Source organism: Lynx rufus, unplaced genomic scaffold (genome assembly GCF_022079265.1).
Source record: "Lynx rufus isolate CCGP_SWC_20201006 ecotype Redwood Valley unplaced genomic scaffold, mLynRuf1.p SCAF_3, whole genome shotgun sequence".
NCBI classification, from domain to species: Eukaryota; Metazoa; Chordata; class Mammalia; order Carnivora; family Felidae; genus Lynx; species Lynx rufus.
In genome coordinates this window covers 150,594,738-150,622,328 of record NW_025814845.1, presented here as the reverse complement: position 1 = coordinate 150,622,328, position 27,591 = coordinate 150,594,738, and the positions used below count along the sequence as shown (strand labels likewise).

General features: G+C 40.9%; 1 protein-coding gene and 1 non-coding gene across 3 annotated transcripts in view; one reads left to right on the top strand and one right to left on the bottom strand.

Moving 5' to 3' along the window:
* Positions 1–27,591, bottom strand: part of XKR6 (XK related 6) — a 320,290-nt gene that overhangs the window by 209,533 nt on the left and 83,166 nt on the right. Inside the window, exons 2-3 of one of the 2 annotated variants that reach the window (XR_006964325.1) lie at positions 20,565–20,677; positions 16,897–18,520 (exon numbers count right to left, since the gene is read on the bottom strand). The exons of the other annotated variant lie outside the window; for it this stretch is intronic. The gene's annotated coding sequence lies outside the window, so the exon portion shown is untranslated. Of the gene's footprint in view, positions 1–16,896; positions 18,521–20,564; positions 20,678–27,591 lie in introns of those variants that run through there. 2 annotated transcript variants of the gene reach the window in all.
* LOC124521378 (U6 spliceosomal RNA) lies at positions 8,031–8,137 on the top strand. Its single transcript, XR_006964477.1, has one exon. It is a non-coding gene; the product is annotated as a U6 spliceosomal RNA (small nuclear RNA).

The following is a 27,591-nucleotide window of genomic DNA, read 5'->3' as shown; positions in this document are numbered from 1 at the left end:
GAAAAAAATCAACAGAAGTGAACAATAACTGGATGACAGAGTCAAAGACAAGAGTAAGGCTGTGTCCAAGTGAGATGGACAGTGGTACTTCTAAGGATATAGAAATACAGGAGGAAGTAGTTTGGAGTCTGGTTTTAAATGTGCTGAAGTGCCCTTATGAAGTCAGGTTAGAAATGTGATGTAGGAGACTTAGAAGCCATCAGCAGAGAAATCTCTGCAGCCAAGGATCTGAGTGAACTAGCAGCGAGAAGAAAGGTATAAGGAGAGTACTGAAGTTCAGCTCTGGTGGCCCCAAATCTATCTCGCCCATGGGATTGTGAAATTTTGCAGGAGTTCATCGCATACTAGTCTTCTTCCTTCCATATCTAACACCCAGCACAATACCAAGCTCATAGTAAGCATTCGATAAATATTTGCCCAATGGATGAAAACTGCTATATCCCTTATATAGATCCATGGTGTCTTGTGGAAAGTGCTATGGTTCATAAGTTTTTGGCCCTTAGGAAAGTAATTGAGTGCAACATGCCCAGTGGGGTCAAAGGTATGACTCCATTCTGCAGTTAAGTGTACAAATATTTGCAGTAAGTGAGAGAAAGACTATAAATACCCTCAAATCACTTTGGGTCATATTTTGCTGCCAAATGAACTTGTGCCAAACTTAAGAAAAGATTTTCATGTTTTGGAATATGGAGTTGCAGTTAAGGGATTGAGAGCCCACAGCATTGGTTTTTAAACTTTTCTAACTATATTGCAGTGAGAAATACATTTTCCATGGACATTCATCACACACACACACACACACACACACACACACACACACATCTACAAATGTAAAACTGAAGCAAATGTTTTATTAACTAGTACTTAGCCTTACTATGTGTGAGACACTTTGATGTGTTTTCTACTTGCGTTTGGAATTCTGGTTGGAGCCAATTAAATTGAGACTAAAGCCCACTAATGGGCGATAACGTGTAGTTGGAAAACTACTGCCCAAGAATCGAGCACAGTGCTTTGTACACAATAGATGCTGGCTAAATATCTATCGAGCAAAATGAAGAGCGTTAAGTGTACAAACAGCACTATGGACTTTGTACGTGCAACGTTTTTTACCTTGAGACCCCCTCTAAATTTGGGGTGGCTGGCGGGAACCCCAGGTGTGATATGAGGGGTGCTGTGCTTGGGGGTCAGGGACATCAAAGGGGATAACAGATTAGGGGGAGAAATTGCTTAGTTCACAAGTTTGCCAAGAGCTGGCCGTGTTTCTGCCCTGCAGAAATCAGCAAGAAGACTGGAAAGAGGTCCAGAGATAAACTCTTCCTCTTGGATGGCGATCAAGAAGCTCATTTTGCTCTGCCTCTGGACGAACCTCAGCCAGAAAAGAACTCAGAATCCCTTTCAACCTCTTTCAATTTTTCTGGCCTGCAATAATCAATAAATTGGTTTTTCATCCTGGAATGTCAGAGCTGAAATGGACCTGAAGACCACACAATTCAGCCAGTCGTTTCCCTCGTCTTATAGGAGGCTGTGTGCTACGAGGAGACCTTGGATGGGCGGCCCCGGGGCTCACCATGTGGGGAGACCTGACCTGGCTGCTTGTCTGAGCACCCCATAGCCCTGCAAATGGCTACAGTGGCCCGTCCTGCAGCACCATCTGCTACCTCAGAGTTCTCATCCGTTGTTTAGCTCAAGTCATAACTTCAACCATGGCACAAAGATGCTTATGCAAAAAAAAACTCATCTGGCATCAAGTTTGGTGCGTCCCTTGTCCCCTGTGCCAGACCACGGACTGGGTTTTGTCCTGCCAGCACTTAAGACCCTTTCACATACTCTTAGCTTCTTAGTTATAATAGACTTTTAGCAACATGACCTTTCCTCCTCCTCCTCCTTCTCCTCCTCCTTCTTGAAATTACCTAAGATGCATCCAAATCTGGTTCAAGCATTTTATACATGAAAATGATATACAAAAGAGCATAGTAACTCTTTAGGCCACACCTGTCTCTCCTGTTTTTGATTTCTTATAAATAGTAAATCTATTGGGGCGCTGGGGTGCCTCAGTCAGTTAAGCATCTGACTTCAGCCCAGGTCATGATCTCACGGTTTGTGAGTTTGAGTCCTGCATCAGGCTCTCTGCTGTGAGCACAGAGCTCACTTCAGATCCTCTGTCTGCCCCTCCTCTGCTCGTGCTCTCTCTCTCTCTCTCTCTCAAAAATAATAAATAAGTAAATCTAGTTAAAAAATAAATGTATTAACTGTAACACTAACTTTAGCACTTTATACTACTTTTTGTTTGGAGCATATATAATTTCTCAAACTGATCAGGGGACCTCAAACATAGAAACCTCCTTAGAACCCTCTGCTTCCTGCCCCTTACCCCCTTACATCTTCCTTTAACTGATCCAGTGCAGTGAACAGAGTGAGGGATGGGGGGACCAACAGTAACAAAGTTGTTGCTAGCCACCACACGCTAGACTTATGTTACCATGCCTGCTCCCCGATGAAGTGACACCACCACAATCATTGTCATCACCATCGTCATCACCACCACCACCATTTCTGAGGCTCTGAGATACTAAGTTCCTTGCCCAAAGCCAAGGCCTTTCCATGCCCTCCCTCTCACCTCCTACAGGCTGACTGCCTTCTCCTTCAAATCCAAGATGCTGAGGGGAGCCTGGGTGGCTCAGTCAGTTAAGGGTCTGACTTTAGCTCAGGTCATGATCTCACAGTTCGTGGGTTCAAGCCCTGTGTCGGGCTCTGTGCTGACAGCTCAGAGCCTGGAGCCTGCTTCAGATTCTATGTCTCCCTCTCTTTCTGCTTGCCCCCTTGCTGTGCTCTGTCTCTCAAAAATAAAAATAAATGTTAAAAAAAATTTTTTTTAAACCCAAGATGCTGCTTATGGGGTGGACACTAAAACAAATAGGTTGATTCATAGGCAAATTCCCTTATAAAACCTTTTTTAAAAACTTACTTTTTAAGAGACAGAGTGCGAGCAGGGTAGGGGCAGAGAGAGAGGGAGACACAGAATCTGAAGCAGGCTCCAGGCACACAGGGTTAGAACCCATGAACTGTGAGATCATGACCAGAGCCGAAGTTGGACACTCAACCTACTGAGCCACCCAGGAACCAGCCCCCTTATAAAGTAAAACCTTTTAATGAAGCAGTTCCAGGCTAGAGAAATAAGAGGGTATTTTCAATGTTAACCAATGAGCATAGTTCAAGTTTGTACAGAGATGTCAAATTGGCCATTTTTGGTTTGACTTTCTTTTCCCAAGTTGTAAATGCTAATTTGCAGGCTCATACCCCATTTTCAAATGAGATACTACTGTAAATCAAAGAATAACGAATGCTGGTTTAAAAATATATATATATATACAAATGCAAGGTGTTAACATTTGCAATTTGTAAATATATCTTCTAATATAGTTTATGTATTCCAGATATTCTTCAAAATACATTACATTTGTAAATATACTGTCACTTCAAATTTGAAAAAAGTCCACTTGCCATAGTGTAGAGACACCGAAGGCAGAATCAGCCACGGAACTCATGAGACTGATGCTTTTAGAGAACCGCTGTAATTTTGCAGAACACCCCACACAGCATACTGTTCTGAATTCCCCTCCTCACAAAAGCATTTTGATCTTCATTATTAACAGATAACGCATAAGACAAGATACATCCGGTACGCTAATAAAATGTAATGCTCAAAGCAAGCAAAAAAAAAAAAAAAAAAAATCACATGCAACTTGGCTCTGATCCTTTCTAAGTCTGTGGATTTGTGTAAGGTTCTTTTTTTAAGTTTCTTTTTTTGATTTTTTTTTTTAATATTTATTTATCTGAGAGAAAGAGAGAGAGAGCGTGCGCGCGCGCAAGTGGGAGAGGGGCAGAGAAAGAGGGAGACACAGAATCTGAAGCAGGCTCCAGGCTCTGAGCTATCAGCACAGAGCCTGATGTGGGGCTCAAACTGTGTCACAGACCATGAGATCATGACCTGAGCCGAAGTCAGACCCTTAACTGACTGAGCCACCGAGGTGCCCCCTTTTTTTTAAAGTTTCCGATTCAGTGGTACTGGACTGTGTCCCAGGAATTGGTAATTTTTTAAAGCTCTAACAGGATTCTGAGGTACACATCTGGTTAAGACTAGATCACATTTCATTAGTGGTTGTGTTTTCCTCAACACTCTGCCAATCTCTAATTCCACCATCTTCCAGTGAAGTGTACAGGTAAAGCTACCTTCACTAGCCTATTTTAGTTCAGGACTGGGAAGACATTTTCAAGCAGAAAGAAAGCCTAAAATAAAAGATTGAAAAATCCAACTAGGTGAAAGCATAACACTTGCTGAATGTCAACCAACAACTATAATCAAAGTGAAAAAAAAAACAAATGAGGGAAAATATGTGTACAAGACAGAGCTTTTAAGGATCATTGAAAAACAACATCAACAACAAAATAAAACTCCAAAAAAAAAAAAAAAGGAGCCACGGACCTAAGAGGCATTTGTCAAAGGAAAAGAAAGAAATTGTAAACAGTTCAGTCTCCGGGAGATCAAATATATGCAAATTAAAACAAAGGGATATCATTTTGAACTGTCAAAGAGGCAGTTTAAACACAATACCCCAAAACAGCCAGAGTGCACTGTTGGTTGAGGATATAAATTGGATCAACCACTCTGGAACACCCCTCGGTAGCATTTATCAAAAAGCATCATTTATCCAACAACGATTTTACATATATCTTTAGAGCTGGTAATTCCACTTCTCCATATTTATCCTAAAAGAATAATTAGAGATGTGCACAAAGATTCGTTGCAAGGATTCTCTCTCGGAGCATAACATATTAAACAACAGGCAACAAACTACATGCTCATCAATAAGGGAGAACTGCATAAACTAGAATGCATCCATCTGATGGTACACCAACCCGCAAAACAAACTAACAAGCCAATGAAAACCTCTTCAATAATATTTCAGAACTTGGGAAAACATTCACTCTAATACTCATGGGAAAGAGGAGGTTACAAGACTTAAATAGTAAAACAAAACAAAACTTTAATAGCGTCATCATCTCAACTTGGTAAAATATGTTCCTGAATGATACTTACCAAAATGATAACAATAGTTATCACTGAGTGGTGGGAGTATAGCAATGTTTTCCTTTACACTTTCTGTTAATTTCCAAAATTTTTGCAGTGAACAGGTATTATGTGCATAACAAGACACTCTTAGAACACCAAAATCAAGGTGGTCATGTCTTTGAACTGAATCAAGATCCCACATGAATCCAATTGTTCTATACCATTGCGTTGCTTAGCAGCAAATGCCTGAGAGGGACAGTTTGGAAAAGGAAGAAGGTTGGACCAACACAGATAAGAAAGTAACCTCTTAGAAAGAAAGAAAGAAAGAAAGAAAGAGAACTTGTGAAAGTGAAAGACCATAGGAGACTCACTTTACCCCAAGGCCAGCTGGGGCTCCTCTCCCCAGATGGGGTACAGGACCCACGGTCACAAATGCCACTCTGGACTTCCATGTTCGGACCTTTCTTGCATTTGACAGGATTTAGCTATTTCTCAGCTAAAAGTAAGCCTAGTGGAGACTTCACTGAAAGTTACCCAAAGATCACATTAAAATCCAGCTGGAATCAAGACGTTGTGTTTCCGGTTGGCAAATTCTGAGTGAGATTTAGCCCACTTGCATATGATTTGCACATCCTTTGTACCATCTGACAGGAATGGTGTTCCATAAATCAAAGCCACCCAGCTCTCAAGTTCTAGCTCCATCCGGTAGATGGAAGGCAGCCTACAGTCAAGTTAAATCCCATTTTCCCAAAGATAGTTAAGTTTGTCACCAGAAGGACACTCGCCACCTGCTGTCTTCCTGTTGCCTAAAAATGGCAAGTGTAAGAACTCTCATGTGACCATCTCCCAGTCTATTAGCGCTGGCTCTAGGACCTCAGGGGACATCATAACAACAGTAATAACAAAAGGGTGCATTTTCTCTATTGGGTTTCCAAAAATTTTAATTTTACCTCCCCACTCCCCACGTATTCATGACTCAACCACCAAGCTAGAGCTCCCTTAATAAAAACACTCCATGGGACGTTAGGAAGCTTGGGTTCTAGCATCAAGCTCTGTTTAGGCAATCTGCCTCTTGGGACCTGCCCTATTATGTATAAAAGCAGGTGCCACCAGCAGTGCTCAACTCACAGGATAGTTACAAAGTTCCATGAAAAAAAAAATGCATGTGAAAGTTCCTGGTAGGCTAAGAGGCTTACTATTCCATGGAGTTTGTGAACCAGTTGTACTGGCTTCACCAGCTGGCTCGTTAGAAAAGCAGAATCATTCCCAAGTCTCACTTCAGAAATAGTTGAGTCTGAATCTGCAATTGAATTTTGTCCCCACGTTATTGTCTGTCTCTGTCTCCATCTCTGTCTCTGTCTCTGACACACACACACACACACACACACACACACACACACACACACACTTTGAGAAAGAGGGAGCCAAGCGGTGCCTGGGTGGCTCAGGCAGTTGAGCATTCGACTTTGGCTCAGGTCAGGATCTTGTGGCTCGTAAGTTCGAGCCCCATATCAGGCTCTCTGCTGTCAGCTTGGAGCCCGCTTCAGATCCTCTGTCTCCCTCTCTCTCTGCCCCTCTCCCACTTGTGCACGCATGTGTTCTCTCTCTTTCTCGCTCTCTCTCAAAAATAAAATAAAACATTTAAAAAGAGAGAGAGCGAGAAAGAGGGAGCCAGAATGTGAGCTACAGGACCCAGTGGACAGGATACAACAAAGTGAAATGAAAAGGAGGCCCTATTCTTACCAGTCTTTGGTTTCGCCTGATGATCTGAGTGCCGTGTATGTCTCCCCCTTAAAACACTGTAAAAGCACCATAGAACTGTATTTCAGTAATTACATAACTAGAGGCCAAAAACTATGCCTCTGTGCAAATCCCTGAGTTACGTACAGGGGAGGATTACATGGTCATTCATGTTTGCATTACACTCCTTTTCAGCGAAATATTCCTTACAGAGAAGTTCAAGATACCTCTCATAGAGTATTTGAAGGACTCATTATTTATTGCTTTCAATAAGTGAGAAAAATCACCTGGAGTTCCTGTTTCCTTATATTTTAGTCTATTTGCATTGTTGGAGAAAGTTTTTGTTGTTCCTCTTCTTCTTCTTTCTTTTGAATCTTAAGTGTGGGGAGAAACACAAATTTGTTGTTTCCAAAGTTGTTTTTAAATAGACTTTCTGGCTTTGGAACTTTCTCGAAGAGTCACCCATGGAAATATTTAAAATTACTGCTAGCTTCTGAATTTAGTCCACAGAAGTCTAACCAAAACCAAAAAACGTGGTAGTTTTAAGAATTTTTTTTATTGATGTGGTCTAGTAGAAAACAAGCGTACAGAGAGCTTCCTCCCTCTTGAGCCCTGGGGGAGCTGAAGCCAAACCCTGACACCACACAGTAAGCCCACCTGCCCACCAATACCTGGGCTCCGCCCCACACAGCCCTTCTCCCCACTGGGCAAAGCTTCGCCTCTTTCAGGGCTCTTCTCTTAGCTTGAGGTGGCAGGAGGGCAATCTTGGCCAACCAAACTCATACTGAAAAACTGTCAGCTCAGTGAGTGTCTTGTGGCCTCTTATAACCCTGGCCTCTAGCACAATGCCTGGGACCGTAGTTGTTGCTCTGTAAATATCTATTGCATGTATTAATCCATTAAAATGCTTTTTTTTTTTTAAGTTTTAAAAATGTATTCATTTTGAGAGAGAGAGAACAAGCAGGGGAGGGGCAGAAAGAGAGAGAGAGAGAGAGAGAGAGAATCCCAAGCAGGCTCCATGTTGTCAGCACAGAGCCCGATGCAGGGCTCAAAATCACAAGTCGTGAGATCACGATCGGAGCCGAAATCCAGCCAGACGCTTAACCGACTGAGCCACCCAGACTCCCCCACTGAAACGCTTTTTAAAGGCAGTGCCTACTGTTAGCACAAGTCACCCTCCACTGGTGGGGGGGGGGGGGGATGTTAGAAATCATGGCTCGTGCTCGCTTCGGCAGCACAGATACTAAAATTGGAACGATGCGGAGAAGATTAGCATGGCCCCTGCACAAGGATGACACACAAATTCGTGAAGCGTTCCATAAAAAGAAAGAGAAAGAAAGAAAGAAAGAAAGAAAGAAGAAAAAAGGAAAGAAAGAAAGAAAGAAAGAAAGAAAGAAAGAAAGAAAGAAAGAAGCCATGGCTCCATGTGAACATGCAGTTAGAGAAGGAGCTGGAAGCAGAAATGGCGCCACTGGGCCAGGTCGGCCCGACACAGAGATCCCGCCCTGAGATCACTGCTCCTTTTCCCCAAGTCCTTGACTTTCTTCTGGTGTTTGAAAGTTCCAAGTGTCTTCACACGTTCCTAGGTAGGAACATGGGGGGATTTGTTCACTCATTCAAAAAGTATACATTTACTGAGTTTCTAACATAGGTCAGGTATTGTTCTCTGTTTTGAAGGAACAGCCAGGAACAAAACAAAAGCCTTGCCCTCTCTGAGCTTTTGCTTTGTGGAGGAGACAAATCTTTGCTGTCAGCGTGGGGTAACTGCTGTGAGGAAATAAGGGAGGGAGGGAATGAGATGCTATTTTAGATAGACAGGTGGGTCAGAAGGGCTCTCTGATGAGGAGACGTTTGAGCAGAGAGCTAACAGAAGCAAGGGAGAGAGCCATGTGAGCATCTGGGGAGGAGCAGACCAGGCCAAGGGAACAGCAAGTGCAAAGGCCCTGAGACACAAAAGAGTGGGAGTATGCTAAGGGGCCTGGTTGCTGAGTACAGGAGTGCTAGAGCTACAATTTGTTAAGTAGGGCTCTCTCTCTCTCTTTTTTATGTTTATTTATTTTGAGAGAGAGAGAGGGAGCGGCAGAGGGAGAGAGAGAATCCCAAGGAGGCTCTGCACTGCCAGCATAGAACCTGATTCGGGGCTCAATCCCTCGAAACATGAGATCGTGACCTGAGTCAAAATCGAGAGTCAGATACTCAACCGACTGAGTCACCCAGGCACCCCAAGTAGGGCTCATTTTTAAGAAGAAAGAATGGAACTTATGACTACAACCTAAACCAAGCCTTCTACATAACAGGACAAGGAGTCTTTAGCTCTGAGTTCTCATTATGTTTAGTACAAGTGGTTTAATCCAGGAACCATCCAGAGATCTTATGGACGAGAAATGGCTGGGGAGGGGGCCTGGGTAGAAGACCACCACCGAGGGATCCAATTAGACCACTTCCAGAAGGTACTTTCCCCTGAAAGAACCAAAATGAACATCGCTCACACTTAACCCTTGTAAAGACTTCCTACATTGAAAAATAGAGCGGTTTGCCATATGATTTTCAACTTCTCAGAAAAACGTGTTGTCTCTTTGATCTGCCTAATTAAAATAGGAAAACTTGGAATCAAAGCAGTTTCATGTGTGGAAGCCGGAAAGTTCCATTTTTAGTTTGGCTATCATGTGTGCTAATCATCGTGTATTCCAAAAGCTTCTGTTGGCATTGGCCTTGGAGTTGATGTTCTGAAAGCTGATTGCAAATGTGCTTTGTGAGCAGCAGGCACTTGCCATGTGACAGCAGTGCTGAGGAGAGATGGGAGCCCCCCACACCCACCCAAAGGAACGACCATCATCTCCACTAACCCACCTCGCAATGTTTTATGCAGATCTCAAGACGGAAGTTGCTACTAAAGTGCTCTGAAAAGTGCACATGTGGGCATACACACGCACACAAACTGCTCAACGGTAATGTCTGTACTAAATTCTGGTATTGTGGACCTCAGTTCTAGGTTTCAAACTTTTTTGTTGTTTATTTATTGAGAGAGAGAGAGAGAGAGCATGAGCAGGGGAGGAGCAGAGAGAGGGAGAGAGACAGAATCCCAAGCAGGCTCCATACTGCCAGCACAGAGCCTGACGCGGGGCTTGATCCCAAGAACCCAAGATCATGATCTGAGCTGAAATCAGGGACTGGACACTTAACCGAGCCACCCAGGTGACTCTAGGCATCCCAAGTTTTTGAGGTGTCCTTCTGTTTATACCAAGGAGATAACTGGGTAAATGCAGATCTTATGCATAAGGACGTTCACGGGAAACCAACTTTGCAAGAGTGAGAAAATGAAAAGAACATGAATAATGAAAATTGTAGACCACCTAACTTTCAGCACTAGGGAGTGAGATGGTTGCATCCACACACAGCAGCCCTTACCAAGGAGGCCGTTAGCACAGATGATGTAGAAGTCGAAACTGCTGATGATCAGAATATTAGCAGTAAGATAGCGAACTTTACTCTTACTTTTCTGCACCGTGTGAATTTTTATAAATCATCTCCTTTTTATGAGGAAAAAGTTATGTGCATTTTGGAAAAGCAAGTATTGAGAGACAGGAGAGAGGGAATGATTACTAATCAAATTCTCTCTCTTTCCTCCCTTGCCTGAGATGATCAACTGAGAACCCACAGGGGCCAACAATTCTGGGCCATACTCAGATGAAACTCCCACATGAGCAAAGCCACAGAGGACAGGTCCCCTCCTGCCTGTAGAATTGAACCCCTACTCTTCAGCATGAACTTAGGGGGCCTCCACGATCTCTTTCATTTTAATCACCAGTAAGTTGGACCTTGCTCAATCTGGGGCCTCAGCTCCTGGCACTGCTTCTGCCTGGCCTTTTTCCTCCTAACACCCCCTTATGAAAGATCCCACGAACCGTGAGATCATGACCCGAGCCAATATCAAGTCGGACGCTTAACCAACTGAGCCACCCAGGCCCCCTGCTCTTATTTTTTTCTGATTCTTGCTCTGAATTTCAAACCTTTCAGGTGGTCCCCGGCCTCACTACCATAGGGGGCCAGAGGATCTGAAGGGTGAAAGACTAGAGAAAAGGCTTATTACACTCTTTCTGCTTCAGACCAAATTTATCACTTAAAAAACTTTTTTTTTTAATCCTTATTTTTGAGAGAGAGAGAGACAGAGCGTGAGCAGGGGAGGAACAGAGAGAGAAGGAGACACAGAATCCAAAGCTGGCCCCAGGCTCTGAGCTGTCAGCCCAGAGCCCGACGTGGGGCTCAAACCCACAAACTGCGAGATCATGACCTGAGCCGAAGTCGGTCGCTCAACCGACTGAGCCACCCAGGCGCCCCGAATTTATCATTTTTTAAATCAGAATTTAGGACTTACATAATAGTGAGTACAAGATGGAAGTCTAGGTCAGCTGCTGCTGGGTTTTTTGTTTTTGTTTGTTTGAGGAAATGGCAGCTATGGAGTTAACCTTACTTCTTAATTTAAACAGATAAGTCACAAAATTCTAATCTGGGGGAAGGGAGAAACTACGGTTTGCTACAATTGACTCCTTAGAAAGATGTTACATAAAAAGTAGGCAAACAGGAATTGCTTACGCTAGTAGATGTGAAAAGCCATTCTCCCAACACCTGCCACATTTCCACCCCCACCCCCACTGCCACTCAGCCCCCACACCGGAAGTGTGCTGAAGGCAGCCACAGACACAGACCAAGCCATCTGTGAACCACCTGTTTCGCCTTGGTTTGGCCTCTCACTTAAGGATAATTCCCCGTTTCTCAAAGAGGGAAACTATCCTACAGTGATGTATTTTAGTGTTTTCCAGAAGATCCCACAAATGGGGCTTTTAAAATTGTGGAACTCATTCTCTGATGTGGCTTTCTTAGGTAAAAAGGGGGCCTGGACAGGCCACCAAGAGCCACTCAAGAGCTAAAGAAAATCCTAACGGAAAAGTTCTGAGGTATTATTTTGACTAAACACGTAACTTGGTATTAGAGGCAGAACTAAATTTCCTGCTTGTAACTGTCATCAAAGACCCCTAGCAAGTCACTTGTGTCTTTTCTTCCAAATACAAAATTGCAAATCTAGTTTGGTCATGTCATACTTTAGGTAAAATGATTTCAATCAGTATGTATCTATTTATAATCTTTTGTCTGCTATGCTACAAAATTGAGGACGTTCAAAAATATTTAATCCAAAATTTTCACGGCAAAGTGATGCCTTCTAGTACTGAGAAATTTACCAGCCCTCTGAGCGCCCTGCCTGCAGGAACGGATGCATAGCACACAGCTAACGAAGTCCAAAATATCCCTCAATCTCAAGTTTATTTAGTAATTTCATTCTCGCTTTCGAGTCCCAGGGAATACTGAAAGCAGGTGTCTGCCTCACTAATCTTAGCCCTGGGTTGAATAATTCAAAGTTGGGCCTCCTAAGAAAAAGTCTCTAAGGAACACAGCGTGGAATACTAGTAGAGCCATACGGTTCCGAATTTTGCAATATCTCCGAGATAAAGGGCCGTACTTTGGAGTGCTGTGAACCATGACTAGAGATCACGGACTTCCTCTGAACTTGCATACAAGCACCCGTTTAGGAAGGATACCAACCTTCATCTTTAGATGCCAAAGGAAGAAATCTCCACATCTTTCTTGAAAATTCACTCCTCGACACATTTTATACATTTACCTTATTGCAGGGGCTAGCATGTAAGCGGATATTAAAAAGCAGTCTAGTCATGCAAGACGATGGTATGTAGGGTAAATCTTAAAAGTTGGAGACAGGCAGACATAAGACAAGTTCTAACCATTGCATTGTTTCTGGCCACTCACTTATCAGCGTAAAATTTTTTGGAGGTTTGTGACTACTTTGCAGGTTGAAAAATTATCTGCAAGGGAGTGTGAAATGATTTCTTCAGTTTGTGTTGTAGTGGATCTTTGCATTATTAGAGGTCTCAGTTCATCCTCATGTAAAATACTGGAAATCTGTTCAAGAGATTTCCAGAATGACTTCTCGGCCAACTGTTGGTTGAAACAGGATGATAACAGCTGTCCTTTTAATTACTACCTTTTTTTAAAAAGTAAGCTCTACACCCGACGTGGGGCTTGAACTCACGACCCCGAGATCAAGAGTCGCGTGCTCTACCAGTGACCGAGCCAGCTAGGCGCCCCTTAACAGCTACCTTAATTTTTTTGAGACAGGGTCTCCCACTCTACTCTTCAGCAAAGCTGAAGGAATTATGTAAACCTGCCCTGTTCTTTGGCGCGTTAAACAGCGTCCCATGATCTATGGGTTGTAGGATGGACAACTAAGACCTGACTATGCTAATCCTGCACATTTCCAAGAAACAGCAGCACCCAGCCTTTTGATTTCACAGGTCAATAAAAAAAATTGTTTGGGTATCTGTAGAGAACTAATTTGAGATGGCAAGAGTTTTATTTTACCAGGGGTACACAATAGAGAGAACGACACAGAAGTTTAAAAGGTCAATTTTTTAAAGTGAAAACAACTTTTGAAGTCCCCACCCCACCCTTGATTTTCTTTTTCCTGTTTTGCCTCATGGCACCCATCTGCTGATCAGTCAGGAACGGTGGGGATAGACTTCTGCTACCAAGCTTCCTTGACCTTGGATCCGCGTCCACGGAGCACAGCTTACGCGCACCGACCCACACCACTACTGACTCCAGATGGGGGTCTTGCGCTCCTCTCCAAACTTCACAGCCCACCCCACCCCATTCCCACCGACTCACTACCACTGCTACCTTCCATAAAGGTTCCCAAACCTCTAATTTAGACCATCGTTTACAGCTCCTTTTGTTCACTTCCTCTTGTCTAACTTGCTCATGTTTCATAAAAATTTAATTACTAAAAGCTCCTTCAGGGTACAAAGCTACTTTATTTGCACACAGTTTGCTGCATACACAGAAAAGCTCAACACGCCATTTCCAGCCAGCCCAACCCCCAGCGCTTGGTAATTACAGCCAAAGGTTCAGAAACTCTTACTGAAGACACAGTAGGTTCACATGTGGAAAACAAACACGTGTCAACAGCTTCTAAGAACACTTGCACGTTACATGAAAAGTAAAAAGATTGTGTACCTTAAAATGTTACTCAAGAAAAGTAATTTCAAAAAAATAATTTCAAACTATTAGGGCTCAAATGCGGAGACCGCTTAAGTTTAATATTTATTAGAGCAAGAATCAGAAAATTATTGTACATAGTATATACTCTTTCATACAAAACATATTTATTTGCACATGTTTCTGAAAACTACTTGTAAAAACTCTTTTTGAGTAATACCACATTTGACTTACGTCAGGGTTCATTTGGTAAGGTTTTTATTTTGTGGAAAGTAAGGCACACCAGGAGAGTCAATGTGGGTTCACGGTTAACCTGGAATTTGGCCTATTTCTTTGGACAAATCTTGTTTTCAAAATCATTCTGGCATGAGGACTTTCTCTGCACATGATCTGCTTTTACCAGAGTCCGGTGGAGGACCCGGGGAACTCTTCAGCTCCCTCGTTAACTCATGACCTCAGAACTAGCAAGCTTACACAGAGGTCAACTACGGTTCCCCCTGTGTGGATGGCGCCATGCGGTCCATTCCCGGCCTCAGGAGAATCGAGCGGTGGAGAGGACGAGGGGACAGTGCCCAGCACAGAGCAGAGGTATGAAGGAGACTACTGTGGACAGCACAGCTAAGAGGCTGTATTTTAAACACCGTGCTGTGCATCTGTGGGGGCAAACCTCACGCAACTCAAATCCCCAAGTCTAGACCTGTTTTCTCTCTCCAGCAGAACACGCAAGAAGGGGGAGGGAAATGAGAGAGCACATGTGGCCCAGTAGGACAACTGAAAACCGCCCACTGCAGGCAGAACAAAAAGGACGATGGGAAGGGAGCCTCAAAAGGTGTGATTTTAATGCCGCCTCGACCTAACCGAGGGGCTAAAATTGGGCAACACTGAGAGGAGCTGAAAAGGAAATGCAGTACAACTACCTGGGAGGGATAGCGGGATAGATTTAACAGGATCCTGGAATCCTCCACCTGCTCCACATTTCCCCACATTTAAGTCAACAGTATAGAAAAGAAAGGACAGAGAACAAGTATCAGGGCACAGGTGAACTCCAGCTCCTCTCTCAGGGGACAGGAAAGGCACATGGAAGGCAGATGGTGCAAAAGCCCAAAACACTATATTCTGACAGGAAATTAAAAAAACACCTTCAAATCCAGAATACATGGCAACTAACTTTCAGTCGAGTTCAATGACCCAAGCTCCTCCCTCCCTCAGTGAGTAGTCAGAACAAACTGTCCTGACAGAAATGTTTCAAAGGCCAGAGTCCTGTTTTCTTATATTAAAGATACATTTTATGAGGTTGTTTTCTCTCTCTATAGGTCCAGTTCATAAAACAGTCAAATTGTTTCATGTACAAAAGCAGTGCAGTCGAAGATGTTTCCAGAGTGTGCTGCGCTGTCAATCTGACGATGCTCTTCCGTCTCTTTACTCAAGTCCCAAAGTAAGTTTCTTCAGATTTCTTGATTTTTCAAGGATGGCCTTCTCATCGAAGCTGTATTTTGCAGCAAAGTCCCAGTGAACGACATAACGAGCAGGGGATCTGAGATTCCAAAATGAAGATTAGAGCCACTCAAATAGAATTTTTTGTCAAAAACACATTTCTAATAAGATCAATTCAATGTATGCATTCTGTGTCAAAATACGAACTGAAGACAGTTTTGTCTCATCTTATAAATGGCTTAATAAGATTCAGAAACAATCATACATTCAGGAACTTGAAAGGAATAAAGACTGAATTATCCGGTCATCTCAACAATTCCCCTGAAAACGTGTTATAGATTTGAGTCACAAAATAACAATCCCAGGTTCCCAGTTACTATGTTAATTTGAAGTGCACATTTTACACCATTAATGTGACATCCTATGACACGAGGAAAAAATCACAGTTAGAAACCTTTATAATAATTCGAGGTTTTAGAAGAAATATGCTCATTTTAAAAACAGAACATCAAGATTCAACTTACTATGGAATAAACCCCCCTGTGCCAGTAGGAAGGAGGTACTACCCAGGAGGCTGTGCCACACACAGATGCCTCAGGCTCTCTTTTTACCACTGTACTTGTGGGGCAGCGTCTTGTGAACGACGTCTGCTCCATTACGTTACAGAGCTCTGGACATGGGGCTTCAGTTCAATGAGTAAGGCAGTAAGCGTCCTTCAAGATTTGAAGCTCCATTCGAGAACCCCTGACAGACAGTTGACAATAAAGTCAAGAGCAAGGTCAGAAGTAAAATGAAGATGATCTTGTAGATCAGGGCTTCCTGACCTGACAGCCAAGGGCAGTCCCTCTACCCTCAGAAATTGCAGTCTTGTTGGGGAAAGGATCCATAGTTACCTTCAGGTTTTCAAAAGGGGGTCGAAAAGTGCCGAAATACCAAGAACCACTGTTCTAGGCTCACACTCTGTGTGTGTCCCTACGCACTTACTGTATCCAAATTTACAAAGATCCGTTCCTCTCTGGGTAAACAAGCTTAGATTTCTACATTTCCACAGTGATGTGCCAGACTATGGAGTAGAGTGACCCAAGAAGGTACACATTTTCTCACTAAAATTGTTACAGTACAACTAAGGACAACATTAGACAAATGTCAGGTTTTATTTAGAAGTTTCTAGTAAGCAACCATCAAATACTGATTACAGTCATGCCATCAATTCTCTACTATGCTCTGTATTCTACATTACTCTCTAACGTTGCAAAATAGAGACAAAAGATCCAGATTTTATAATATTTTCTCTAGTATCTACGATACTTATTTTGAATTATATTCATTTTTGAGCTGCATACCCATTTATAACACACTACAATAAATATCAAACTCTGTGTTAGGAAATCCATTAATATTTCCCCAGATCACATACCACTGTCCTTACAATACTGCAGTGTGCTAGTGTGAACTACCCTAATGAGTCTAAGAATGCCTACTATCCAAGGGATTTCATATTCTATCTCATAATCTCCAGGAAATTAATTTCCTTCCCTTATTATACCTTAGTTAGCTATGTAAGGGGTTATCCCCCACCCCCACCCCCACCATTTTTTTATTCTTGGGCTCTTAAATTTTCCCCCCTCTTGGGTCTCTTTCATTTGTACTCAAAGTGTTCAGAATCTAAGAAGGTTTTTAAAATATTCATTTCAGTATAGACCAACTTTTTTCCTGTCTGTCTAATTCCTTCTGGGTATATCAAATGCCGAGGCCCAGTCAATACTGTGGCTAGAATTGGCTAAGAGGAAACACCTCTATTGACAAAAGTATCACAGAAGGAGAGTTTTTAAAAAGCCAGTTGTAATGGGAAAGCAGCAAAGAGGCAACACACATTTAAATTAAAATGTAACCTGATTTTTAAAAATCTAATGTCTTCATTGTGCCACCTATTAAATATACCTATCAGTCAAATCCTCTTAAAGCAAAGCAAAGTAAAGCAAAGGGGTGGAGGGTGTATTTTATTTAGTTCTGGAAGTCTTCTAATAGAAACGTTATGAAAACTTGGGTTATACACCAACTTCCGTATTACTGGATAATCTACCAATAATAAACCTTGTAATAGTCAAATACATTAACATTCTACTGGACTACCTCAGCCTTTTCCCATGATCCTTTTTCAGGCTGTTCTAAATACAGTCTTAAAAATCAATTTTTTCCTCAGTTTTGGTCAAAGGGGTAGAGAGGCTGTTGTATCATTTGACCATCAAAATAACTGCCCCAGAAAATTCCTCAAATCTGTTAATCCCAGCAGGAACAGGTCAGGGAACAAGTCAACCACTGACTGTCACCCAAGGACTGTCTGACTCTCCTATCAAATAACAAGTTCTCCAGCCATTTCTATGGTTAAGCATAAGCATACCCTAGCTCACATTCTGGGCCTATGTGAAAGTGAGCCCACAGTTTTAAAACAGTATGTTCAGGTACACAGAATGGAGCTAACTTTCGAATTTTTAAAGGGAAATATTCTTTCTTGGAGATTAAAATTTGTTTTTCCTCCTTTTCGTTTACATGGTCTATCTCTTGGCCATCTTACTTTCCCCCTAACCCATTCGCCCAACAATAGGGAGAGAGGGAAGAGGTAAAACTGAACAGTTCTTTTTCCTCCCTATTAGCACTTCTGCTCCTAGATAATAATATCCAAGGAGAAAATCGGCAGCGTTTTGTCACAAGTGTATTTGGATATAATCTGTATATTCGAATACAGACCGTTCTGAGGTCATTTCCAGGCTGAAATTTTATAATTACTATCTCTAGGACTGTCACTTGATCTCTTCCTGTTCAATAATTACCACTGATCTAAGTAAGCTACACTGCACAGTAGTAGAAAGGTAAAGGAGCTGAACAAACTGGCCCGAGGAGTGGGGGAATACATAAACTGCCTGGGAAAATACGGGGTCCATAAAAACCCCCAAATCTTCAAAATAGGACTATCTCCAGAGAATGACACTAATACTGATAGATGACAATTTGAGATATGCACGTCAACTTAGAAACACAAAATTATAATACCTAGTCTTTTATATACTTTTTATTAAATCTACTGATTCACCTAGTAAGCCATTATATACACAAAACAATAATTTCCAGAGTTCCTAAATATTTCCAACATATTCAACTTAGGGATCCAAGATTCTGAACATGCCATCACCAAAAAAAATTGCAAACCTAAAAAACAAAAAGGAAAAAAAATTAAACAATGTCAAAAGGAAAAAACTTTCTAAGGTCAATATTTACTTTTATAATTTTCAAAATGACATTTTAAAGTTAATGTTTCTTTCTCATCTTACAGTTATAAGCTCTTAAGTCTAACATTAAAGTTTTGCTTAGAAACAAGGCAGTTTACTTATTAAAAAATATTAAACTATACTCATATATATCACCTATTTAATATTTATTGGGTCCAAATATCTTCACATTTACAATTTCAGGCTTTAAATTAAAGTGGCATCAGTTCTATATTTTCTGTTAATAAGCTATTATTATGGTGACAGATATTCAGATGTATAAATGAGATTACTGATTTCATTCTTATATAACACATGCCTTTAGAAACCACATTTTTAGCCAATTAATAGTGGTTAAAGTCTTTGTACTTCTATCACATTCATTTTTAGCACATGAAATAGAAATATAAAAGATGACCTTCAAAGTTCTTCTAACTTCAAACAGGGTCAACTAGATAGGCTTTATTTGAGGGAAGAAAAAAAGTGTTTGGGTAAACATAAGAAACAAGAATTTCAAAAAAATAAAAACAATCTATTCGTTTCTTATTAAAGCATTAACACACAAAAGTGAACTATATGAACAATTCTGCTACTACAGGCTTAAAAACTATGTTTTTAGATTGGCCTGTTTAATTTTTCCATAGAAAAGCAAGAGGTCAGAGTTCACATTTCCAGAAGAATTAAAACAACACATAGGGAGACCTAGAAAACAAAGGAAAACTGCTTCTCTTCGGAACAAAGCTAGACTGACTGACTGAAGGCTAAACCAAGATCACAGACAGAAGATAACTACACTGCTGTGAGCCTAACTGGTGCCTGGATTTGCATGGCATGTGATTAAGTCTATCGTCACAGAAAGCCACATATACAAATAAAAATACATTTTAAAACTTTAAGTCACTCTCAACATCTGCGAAAATACTGTTTATAAGATATTATTTGTAATACTCTTTATAAGAAAATACTGTTTGTAGAGAAATGAGGTAATGTAGCACTATACCAACAACCGAGACCCTAGAAGAAAACATGGAAAGAAGCATGACTTTAAAAAATATATTAATGCTGTCACAGTTCCATAGAATTTGCCCCCCCCCCACCCCATTACCCTCTGGAAGGGGATGACAATTTCATTTTCTTGGCATGCCATCAATTAAACAAACATATAATTCAGGCTAAATATAAGTAAACTTGTGATACTATTTTTGCTATTAACACTATTACATGTAGTACAAGAAATAACAAGTGACCATTTATTCTGAAAAGATGGCTTTGCATAAAATCTGAACTTGAGCAAAGACCCTATTGGAATTCTATTCCCAGCGGGATTCAGCCTAGTAATTGCCACATCAACATTATTTTAACAGGACCTGGACCACTGGAATAAACTTAATAAATAGTAGCACTCTCTCAAAAAAGTTTTACTGTAATAAAAACAAACAGTGCTGTTCTCAACTATAAAATACATTTTGAACTAAGATACCGGTAATAATTAAAGTAGAGCTAACTGATACTACTAACATTCTTAATAGGACTTTACATCTTAAATAGAAAAACAGAAACATATACATAAGACATTAAAATTCTTTATGACAGCAAAAGAAAGTTGTGACAAGAACCCTAACTTCCTAGTCTGAAACACCTCACAAGTCTGGAGTCCCTTCTAAGAGCAAACCCTATCATTTTTCAAAGGAAGAAAATTATTTCAATCTGCAAATTCCTAATGGCTCAGGCGTTTTCACAGAATACAGATTTTGTCACTAATTTAAGTAGCTCACTAAAAAGTTCAAACAACTATACAAGGCTTACCATGTAGATTTACACAACTCTTCACCTGAGACCCAGTTAGGGTATATTAGCATATTGTTTAATACTTTTTGTTCGTAACTTAAAAAATTTGTTTTAATCTTAAAGAGGAAGGAATTGGGATAAGAGAACAGACATGGAAAAACATGAAGGCCTCTCTTTCTCTTAAGTTTTGCCATTACCATTCTGTTTGCAGTGGTTTCAGGACGAGGCGATCGCACACCTTCTAGTCAGAAATCAGATGGCCTCAAAACAACCTCATTTCAGTCTTAGGCCTCATGTCTTTCGCTTAGAGCTAAAAATAAAAATACATGTGAATGAACAAATGAGCATGGAATGAAATCTCTAACATGACACTAAAATAGAAAATATCAGAAGCCATTTTTATCACAGAAAAATGAAAACATACACATTTCTATGCAGAGCATCACAATCCTATTTAGAAGGAAAGAGTACTCTTGCCCGTCAGCTGCTGGCTCTGATAGTAACAATGACAATTTAATACCAAAGGTGGTTCCACAAAGCTACAGTAGTATTACACTCATCTCCTGAGATTCTGAAACATCCCCCCACTCCTTTTTTCACAAAGTTAAATACAACAGTACCATTAATGAATCTAATGACATTAGATAGCAACTCAGCTCTTTTTATGCAAATAAACCAAGGCGAGCAAAGAAAGCATAATGCTGAAACAGAACAATGGGCTGGCCCTAGAAATATTATTTTTCTGTATTTAGAAACTCTGAATTCCAACAGCAACAATGGTGGTACATGAAAATTAACTTGTTTCTACAATCAAAATAAGGCATTCACTCACTCCACAAATATTGAATGTTTCTAAGTGCTGGAAACCAAATGCTGAATAGGAAAGCCGGGTTCCAGACCTCAGCAAGTGGCATCCTGGCTTTCTATCTCCTAAGTTTTTGTCTCAAGTCTGGGCTCTATATTGCGAAGGAGACAGAAAATAAGGATTGCTATGTTTCCACGAGAGGGAGGAGGGCAGTATATATGACAAAAGAATGACACTACAGGGTTTAAAACAAAATCCACTGAGAAGCCTAAATCTTATGCTGTAAGTGACGTCCAGTCAGTATTTGGTCTCTGCAATGCGAAGCTTATATTTTCAAAATCCTCATTAATCCTGAAAATTAATTCTCCTTCATTTGTAGAGCATGGTAGTTTCAATCCTCAATATAAATGTCTCGTATTATTTGGTAAGGTGAAATCTGCCAAGCACCTTCAACAGTCACTTAATAGGGGAATACTTCATTCAACAGAAGCCATATTTTAAAATGCAGAAATTCTGTTGCCAAAGTTACGCTTTAAGAACTGGCCTTAACTATAACATAATGAAGACAAATTGCTTATGAGATTTTTTTTACACCATGCATATACTTTTGTTAAATAGAATTAATACATCATCACTAGAGTCTATACTAACATTACTGCTTAATGCTTTGCATTTTTCTGCTGGATCTATGTATACCAATGAAAGTCTTTAATTCTGCGGAACACGGTACATTACCAAAACACATCAAAATCAATCAATTTAAGCTCAATGTTCACCTTAAATAAAGAGTAGTAAAACGATTTCTGAATTAGCTTAGCTTCTGCAGTTTTTCATGTGAAGTCCAAGTACATTTAGTATCTAGACAAAAGTTACAAAATTAAATGGCTTGACTCTGAAGTTTATAGGTTTCTGAACCATTCTTTAAAGTAATAACTTGCCATTTCCACGTAAATATTTAAAGAAAAGAACTGTTTTGAGTTATACCTAGGTTTTAGAATATGGTTTGCACTAAGTGAAAATGTATTTTTTTTAATCAACAAAGCTTTTGAAAGTTCATAAAATGATTCTAACCGTTTTGTATTTTGATGCACTCAAATTTTAACCAAGGAAAACTGAATGCTGGCCTTATTTGGAAGCAGTTCCTACTTCTTCCTTTCCCACATGCATCACAGATTCCCTACCCCTTTCATTTTCAGTAAATTCCAGAGAAAACATAACTAATTGATAGACACACTTTTCCTACTCTATGCCTCGAACACTCACTTATTTGTAAGTCCCAAATTTGTCCCGCATCCATCAAGAAAACCTATCATTTAGCTCACAGCTCCTCTCAACTCAAGTTTGCTACCATTCTTTGGCAAAAACAAAAAGCAACCAGAGGCTTCACTGGCCTCTCCAAAACTTGGATCTTTCCTTTAAGTAGCTTTCATTCCTTTTTGCATCAATCATAGTCCGTTTTGTTCTACAAGTTACAGTCCTATCATTTCCCTGAACCAATCCACCCAGCCCAGAGGATGTAACCATTATTTCTTGAATTCTACAACTTTCACTACTGCCACTTTGATCAAGGCCTTTCATGATGAAGTCATGAGATTTTATGACTCAGAAGACATGATTTACAGCTTATTGAGGCAAGTAATATTATACTCCATCTTAAGTTATACTAATCATAAAACTCCACTTGTCACATCAGGAATGTCACTCTGAGGTCTCCCATTTAATACAATCAATGGGGACACCTGGGTGGCTCAGTCGGTTAAGCATCTGACTTCGGCTCCGGTCATGATCTCACAGTTTGTGAATTCGAGCCCTGCATCAGGCTCTGTGCTGACAGCTCAGAGCCTGGAGCCTGCTTCAGATTCTGTGTCTCCCTCTCTCTCTGCCCCTCCCCTGCTCATGCTTAGTCTCTCTCAAAAATAAAAAAATAAAAAAATAAAAAAAATAAAAACCACTAATAAGATCAACGAATTCCAGTAAGTTAGTTCCATTACACAGAGAATAGATATCTGTGGGTTCAAGATGTTAACTGCTGTGAAGGAGTAACACCCAAGGCTATGACATATGACAGAGCATCAACAGGGGGTTTAGATTGGGCTGCCACTCTGAGCAACCTCAGCAGGTGCTCTTCTCTTCCTGGGCTAGGTGTTCTGGCATACAGAGCTCTGTGGTCTTACCATACAGCAGTGCTGGTGAGGTCTCTTGTTGGAAACAGCATTTAAGCTGAGATCTAAAAGCTGAACAGGAAATGGCTAGGCAAAGAATAAGAGAGGTAGCATTCCACATAGAGGGAACTAACTATGTGAAAGTCCTTGGACAGGAAAGAATATGGTGACTTGGGAGGATCAGAAAGAAGGGCAATGAGGACCGAGCACACGGAAGAAGAACAAACAGGTATGAGGCAGACTAACCAGTCTCAAATGGCACGATGAAGATTTGGGGCTTTAATCTAAGTGCAGTGGGGACTGCATTGATCACCCTTAACCATCTAGCTCTTTGCAGCACGATTACTACTCATACCTATTCTCTTAACAGCCAGCCATACACTTCTAACACACAGGGTCTTCTCAGTTCTCAGGAACTGACTACAAGCATACCCCAGAGACACTGCAGGTTTGGTTCCAGACTAGCGCAATGAAGCAAAGTCAAATGATTTTTGGTTTCCATGCATATAAAAGTTATGTTTACGCTACACTGTAGTCTATTAAGTGTGCAATAGCATTATGTCTAAAAAGGCCCTGTACGTAATCATACCTTAATTTAAAAGCACATTAATTGCTAAAAAAAATTCTAACCATCATTTGAGCTTTCAGAGAGTCCTAATCACTGATCACAGATCACCATAACAAATATAATAAAAGCTTGAAATATTGTGAGAATTACCAGAATGTAACAGAGACACGAAGTGAGCAAATGCTGCTGGAAAAATGGCACTGAAAGACTTGCTTGACGTTGGGCTGCCACAAACCTTCAATGAGTTAAAAAAAAAAAAAGAAAAATGCAGTACCTGTGAAGTACAATAAAGTAAAAGCACAATAAGACAAGGAATGCCTACGTTCAGCTTCTGAAATGGCTTCCACCCTGAGCTTGAAAACATAATCTGTCACCGATTTTCCTGTCTTCTACGTCTCTCAGTATTTAGCTTAACATTCTATACGTACTAGGTATTCAAAGTTTGTACAGAGACAAATCAGTCTTGGAAGAAAACAGACTGATGAAAAATTAATCACGACAGTACAAAATGCAATCATATTTAATAAGATTCTCTATTAGATGTCTATTTGAAATTGCTTTAATTCAACTTATGGACTTGCCTGATTTTCTCTTGTGGGGATGAAATATTTATGAACTCCAGAAATTTCTTTAAACAAATGCCCAATTATAACTTTATTAGTCCACAAACACAATGCTGAGGTGGCCCGGCCGTTCTCTGTGCTCACCACCAGGTGTAAGTATGGCAGTGGCCTCGTTCCTCCATAGTATACCTATAAAAACTAGACAACCGGCTCCCAGCATTTAAAATGTACATTCAACTGAAAAGCAGGACTCCTCTGTTCTTCTGTTACAGACAGTACAAGCCAACGACCTCTCACATTAAACTAGCCATCACGTTCTGCAAGTTATTGTAGGTACGCTTTACTTAGGGGCAATCTATCATTTAGTAACTGTAGAATATGCTATTTCTTCCATTTTTGATAATTTTAACAAACGCTAAAAGTCAAGGGCCACCACACTTATAGATTTTAGCAGGAAATTACCATACTTCTGTTCTAAATGAAGACAAGCACCGGGTATTTTCACCTTATTCTGGTAGGTAGGGCAAGATGTCAAATTTGCTGGGTTCAACATTTAACGGCTCTGCCCACATCCCACGGATCTATTGGTACAGACTTAGAAAGAAATGTAGGATTTGTTTATTTTAAATAGGAATACACTTCCTCTACCATGAGTTGCAGATATTTCAGCTCTTTCAAAGCAGATCTTTTTGTGTCTGCAGAATGATCTGAGTTGTGCCCAGAATCAGGCCATCATATAATTACACTTAATTAGATATTTTCTACACAAAACAAATAAAAATGTACTTTCATGGTTCTCATACTAAGTCCCCCATATTATGTGTCTTTATAACCAAGAGTGATAACTCTAGAAAGATTAAATGTTATTGGTTTAAAAAATTCTCATCTGCTTCACACTTGGTTTTAAATGGGTTAAAAAGACCAGATTTTGCACATTTTGAAGTTTAACATGGATATGGGTCCGAAGTCTAGTTTTCACAGCAGTAGATAGGATGTTTACAGGCCTTCGAAGCTTCAGCCGCGCTAACAGACAGATAGCGTTGTCCAAAAGATATGATCAGACTAATAACTAAACATCCAACAACCGGGTGGCACAATCTGACCGGGACAGGAAAAAGAGTCTGTATTTAGTACTGGAGCAGAAAACAGTGCCAGTGAGGCAAAAGAGACGCATGCCGCCCTAAAGTAGAAACATCTGTCACAAATTCAGGCTCTATGAAGTACAGCCCACGATGGTCTAAATGGGATCTTTACAGTGTGAAATGACCATGTCATTTTGTGGTAGTTCCCGACAACACAGACAACAAGTACAGCCCCGTCTTGATAGGAAAAATCTGTTGTAAGACGGCCGACAGGACTGACAGGGGCATTCGAGTCCCCGACCTAAGACTCCCCTTCCAGGTTCTTCTTCCCACCCCGCTTGGCACGCCCACCAAATTACTATTAATGAGGAATGCGGAAGTAACAGACTATAAATCGTTCCCTCTGCTTACTCGGGGATCAAACCTCTGGAATGGGATCCCCTCTGAGCCCGAGGGTTTGAAATAAACCCCTGCCTTGCAAGATCCCTGAGTGCCGCTTGGGTCTTCCGCCTGGGGATCCAGACCAGGTTCTGTAACAGCCTGGGCTCCTGAGAAGAAAAAGGCCGTAGGAATGAAGAACACTGAGGGACAGTAAAAACTGTTGGCACCTTCCTGGTCTCAGAAGTAGCTGTACTAATCTAATAAAAGGAAGGCAACTGGGAAGGACTCACAGACTTTAACTGCCTACACGAAGTGCCACCCCTTCCAGCGTCCTTTCTGTTAATAGCTAACAGCATCCTTCACAATTTGTTCCCTTCCTCACCAGCCACAGCCCCTCTACACTGGAAACGCTCCTTAGTCATGGAGGGCCACTGCAGCCACTATGACCCCCTGGGGGAATAACTTCAGTCTTCTAAATTGAATGACAAATCATCATTTAAAAATATTTTGTATTATGGAAAATTTCAAACGTATACAAAAGTAAACAGACAAGTGCAATGAACCCTCAAGTACCCTCAACTCTGTTTCACAACTAAGCTAATCAACATCCTGCCCTTTCTGTTTCACCAGTGTCTCTGCCCACTCCTCACTCCCCAACTAATGAGGACTGTTAGTTTCCTTTTTTGGCCCTGGAGGTAAAATTTACAACTAAGTTGTTTTTCTGTTTGTTTGTCTGACCATTTTTAAATCGTGCAGTTTGGTGGTAATAAATATATTCACGTTGTGGTGTCGCCACTACCACCACCCATTTCCAGAATTCGTCTCATCTTGCAAAACTGAAACTCTGCAGCCATTCAACAGTAACTGCCCATTGCTTCTCCCCATCTTCCCCAACAGCCACCTTCTACCTTCAGTCTCTATGAATGAGACTACTCTAGGACCCTCCTCACACAAGAATCCTACAGTAAGCATCCTTTTGTATCTAGTTTCTTTCACTTGACATAATGTCCTCCAGTTATCCGTTTGTTTTGTTAATGCATGCTTTCTTTTTTTAAGTTTATTTATTCATTTTGAGAGGGAGAAAGTAAGCTGGCAGTGGGGGTGGGGGGTGGAGAGCAGACAGAATCCCAAGCAGGCTCCGTGATGTCAGCACAGAGCCCAATGCAGGGTTCCATCCCATGAAAGGCGAGATCATGACCTGAGCTAAAATCAAGAGTTGAACACTTAACCGACGAAGCCATCCAGGCACCCCTGCACCTTTCCTTTTAAATTAGCTGAATAATACTCATTTGTATGTACAGACCATGTTTTATCTACTTATCAATCAATGAACGCTTGGGTTGCTTCCACCTTTTGACTATTGTGAATAACACTGCTATGAACATCGAGTGTACAAATACTCTCAAGACCCTTGCTTTCAATTCTTCTGAGTATATATTCAGAAGGAGAACTAATGGCTCATCTACTTTTCAGTTTTTGAGGGACCTCTAAACTGTTTTCCATAGCACATTCCCACTAATAGTGTACAAGGATGATAAACAATTATTTTTAAGACAACTGAAACTTGATAAAAATTTGGAGTATACAAATTTTACATGTTACATAACTTTTTCAAACACAACTGACTGGCTGGAGTCCCAATCTGTTAGCAAGTATTTCAAGA